This window comes from Carlito syrichta, unplaced genomic scaffold (genome assembly GCF_000164805.1).
Source record: "Carlito syrichta isolate Samal-C Ts95f unplaced genomic scaffold, Tarsius_syrichta-2.0.1 Scaffold314750, whole genome shotgun sequence".
Taxonomy (NCBI): domain Eukaryota; kingdom Metazoa; phylum Chordata; class Mammalia; order Primates; family Tarsiidae; genus Carlito; species Carlito syrichta.
This window is the reverse complement of record NW_007258846.1, coordinates 196,898-201,003: the sequence shown is the minus strand read 5'-3', so window position 1 is coordinate 201,003 and position 4,106 is coordinate 196,898. Positions and strand designations below refer to the sequence as shown.

General features: G+C 52.1%; 1 protein-coding gene across 1 annotated transcript in view; it reads left to right on the top strand.

Annotated features, from left to right (window-relative positions):
• Positions 1-212: 212 nt before the first annotated feature.
• The window catches only part of LYRM9 (LYR motif containing 9), a 14,647-nt gene continuing 10,753 nt past the window's right edge, over positions 213-4,106 (top strand). Inside the window, exon 1 of the mRNA XM_008071830.1 lies at positions 213-270. The gene's annotated coding sequence lies outside the window, so the exon portion shown is untranslated. The remainder of the gene's footprint in view (positions 271-4,106) is intronic.

The window sequence follows — 4,106 nt, the reverse complement described above, 5'->3', positions numbered from 1 at the left end:
GCTTGCCTTCAGAGCTTATATCCGGGGTAGCAACAGCCAGAAGGAAGAGTGGGTGTTCGAGGTAAAGAAGGCTGCCAGTGGGGACAGATTTTTTTTTTTTTCTTTGAGCTGGGCGGGGCCCGATCAGGGAGCGGGCACCCAGTAGGACCCCGAGTCCCGCGCGCTGCCGGCAGAGGGCGCTGGGCGCGCAGTCGCAGGCGGGAGAGGCGCAGGCGCACTCGTCGCCCCTGCGGCCGCGGCGTCCGGGGCTGGCGTCCCCCGTGGAGGCGGGTGAGCCGCGCCGCGCAGGCCGAGGGCGGGGGCGCGGGGACCGCGGCGGGGAAGGGCTGGGGACGCGCCGGCCGCGGGCATCCTCGGACCTGTGGAGGACCTAGGGGCGACCCGCGCCGCCCTTCTTCCCTCCCGTCCGCTCTCGTGTCCCCGGAGGGCCGGGTGCGCCGCAGCGCGGCACTGAGGCGTCCGGGCCTGTCGCAGGCCTCGCGGGGCGCCCTCGGAGGAGCAGGGAGGGCCCGTGGCGCCAGGAAGGGCCTGGGGCCGGGGGTAACCCCGGGGTCGCCAGGCTGCCGCTGAAATGCTCATTGCCAGACACGCATCTCCGGCGTCAGCCTCAGTGGGCCGGCTTTTAAGAGACGTGTCTCCTCCACCTTCCCTCTGCTCGGAGCTCCCCTTTGGCAGATTGGCATTTTGATTCATGCATCACAGAACAAGTCGCTCGGAAACCCCTTAGCTCTTAGGATGAATCTTTTGGTGGTGGTTGTTTTAAAACGGTTCCAGTGATATGTAAATGTATAGCGGGCGTTCACCCATTGAAAGTGCACAATCCAGTGTCTTTCGGGATGTTTAGAGCTGTGCATCCATCACCATAAGCAATCTTAGAGCATTTTCATTAGCCCTAAGAAAAAACAATTTCTTTAGCTGTCAACCCCCCTACCCTCATCTCCCATTCCCCCCAGCCCCAGGCAACAACTAATCTATTTTCTGTCTCTATAGATTTGCCTGTTCTGGACATCTCCTATAGATGGCGCCGTACATTCCTTAGCCTCATGTGACTGGCTGTGTTAACTTAGCAGGATGCTTTCAAGTTCACCCGGTGTGTGTTGACCCAGCATGTGTCAGTATTTCTTTTGACTGCAGAAAAATAGTCCACCGCATGAATGTACCATGTTTGATTTAGACATTCATCAGCTGATAGACCTTAGGACTGATCTTAACTCCTCACTGCCACCTAGCCCAGACCCTTCTGGATCCCACCCGACTTTCCTGGTCAGCATCCTCTTTGCTCTTGTCCGTCCTCCCTCCCTGGGCTCAGGTGGGCCTGGCAGCTCCTCTCCCCTAGGCCTTCATGCCAGCTGCAGGCTGTCCTCTGTGCCTTCACTACCCCTCCAAGTCCTCAGATTAGTGTCCCTTCTTCAGGAAACTTGTGACTCTTGACCAGATGAGATACCCCATGAGCCATTCTCTCAGGGAACTGAATTTCACTTTGTAGTATTTAATTACTAATGAATAACTGGGTATTTCTGTATAATTAGATGTTTCTGTATCTCTAGCACCTGGCACCCTGTTGGTACACAGTGACTGTTTCATCTCCCCCCACCACACACACCCCTACTACGTGTCAGGTGCTAGGGATATAGTCATGAATAAAATAGACTCTCTTCTCACATGGAGCTTATGTTCCAGTGGGGAAATACAAACAGAAACAACTGAATCTAGGTCTGGTGGTGAACAGTGACATGGAGAAAGATGGAAGGGGTTATAGTGTGGGGAGAGACGACCTCTTGAGTGAGACTTGGATACATAGGGGAGTGGAGTGGGTACTGGGAGGGGGGAGTTGGGTCTGTGAGGACCAGCAAAGAGGCTGGAGGGAGGAGGAGCATGAAAGGAAAAGGATAAGCCAGGAAGTTTCAGCTCAAGAGCCATTTCAGATGAACCCTGGCTGTGTGTAGAAAGAGCTTGAGTTTGGAAGTGTGTACCTGGGTCCAAAACCCATATGTGGCTCTTGTCTAGTTCTTTTTTTTTTTTTTTTTGAGTTGGAGTCTCACTCTATCGCCCAGACTGGAGTGCAGTGGCCACTCCTGGCCACTGCAGCCTCAACCTGCTTGGCTCTGGTGTTCCTTCCGCCTCAGCCTTCCAGGTAGCTGGAACTACAGGCGTACGCTACCACGCTCGGCTAATTTTTTTATTTGTTGTGGAGATGAGGTCTCACCAAGTTGCTCAGGCGGGTCTCGAACCCGCGGGCTCAGGCAATCCACTCACCTCAGCCTCCCAAGGTGCGGGATTACAGGCTGAGCCACCGAGCTTGGCTCTTGTCTAGTTCTGTGTGATCTTGAGCCTCAATCATCTTCCTCTGTAAAGTGGGAGTAGTGATAGGGTTGTAGGTTAAGTACTTCTGTGGAGCACCCATCCCAGTGTTAGACACCTGGTAGGCGTACGGTATGTGTTCCTTTCTTTTACCCTTAAACCAGGGTGTGGTGTGTTGTGGGCAGTGGGGGGGAAGCCATAGGCATAAAGTATTAGAACTCTGGAGTGAATCAGCTCAGTTTGCTTGTGGCTCTGCTCTGAAGAGTCGTGCATATTTGCTTTTGCTTGACTTCTGGTTGACTTTGGCTGGGATAGCTCACCAGGTTCACTTTATTTTATTTATTTATTTATTTTTTGAGTTGGAGTCTCACTCTGTCGCCCAGGCTGCCATCCCAGCGTCAACCTGCTGGGCTCCAGCGATCCTTCCACCTCAGCTTTCCAAGTAGCCAGAACTACAGGCATGTGCTACCACACCTGGCTAATTTTTTTTTTTTTAATTTATTGTAGAGATGAGGTCTCGCCAATTTGCCCAGGCTGGTCTTGAACCTGTGCAGGCCTCATGGGGGGCCCTCGGAGGAGCAGGGAGGGCCCGTGGCGCAAGGAAGGGCCTGGGGCCGGGGATAACCCAGGGGTCTCCAGGCTGCCACTATAATGCTCATTGCCAGACATGCATCTCCAGCGTTAGCCTCAGTGGGCCCGCTTTTAAGAGACGTGTCTCCTCCATCTTCCCTCTGCTCGGAGCTCCCCTTTGGCAAATTGGCATTTTGATTCATGCATAACAGAGCTCACCTTGGCCTCCCAAAGTGCTGGGATTACAGGCTGAGCCACCGAGCCTGTCCACCAGGTTTACTTTAAACTGGAAAAGGCTCAAGACAGGTTGGGATGGCTAATGTGATCTTCAGGCTGACTTCTAGCCTTTGAGACAGCAGGCATTGTAGAAAGAGCAGGGAAGTTAGAGGATCTGAATTGGAAAACTGACTCTGCCACCTGCTAGGCTTGGGACTTCAGGACAGTCACTTTCCTCTTGGTGTTAGTTTCCTCTCTGACAAATGAGAATCAGTCATTATCTGTTGAACTTCCACTGTGCTTCAGGCACTGCTAACTGAGAGGGAGTGACTAATACAGCAGTCTCTGTCCCCCAGAAGCTTACAGTCAGTGGGGAGCAGAGAGCCCAGTAATGCAGGAAAAGGCAGAGTATAGCAGGCTCCTAGTATGTGCCTGCCCTGTGTCAGGCACTTCCTTATGTTCACTGGCTTGAGCTTACAGAATCCCAGGGAAGAAGGTATTCTGTTCTTCTGTTTTCAGGGGAGGAAGCAGAAGTCCCAAAAGTCAAGCAAGTTGCCCAGGATCACACAGCTAGTAAGTGACAGAGGTAGGTTCTTAAACTAGGATTGTTTGTCTCCAAAACCTGCTCTGTGTTCTTCCGTCACATTGTTACATAAATGACTGCAGTACTGTGTGATGACTGTGTAACAGGGTGTGAACAGCACGGGATGAAAGCCTCAAGGAGGGGTGACAGGAAAGCTGCATCTTTAAGGATGAAGAAGAATTCCTGAGGCAGGAGAAGAATTCAAGGTAGGGGAAAGAGAGATGTTGAAGAGCACAGCATGTTTCAGAGATGATGTTAACAATGATAATTGTTAGCAGGCACATAATATGTGCCAGACACTGTGCTAAGTGGTTTAGGAACATATTTAATCCTTAGAACAGTCCTGTGTAGGAAAAACCATTAGGTTCCCTACTGACAGATGGGAAATGGACTTTTTTTTTTTTTTTTTTAGTTGGAGTCTCACTCTGTCGCCAGA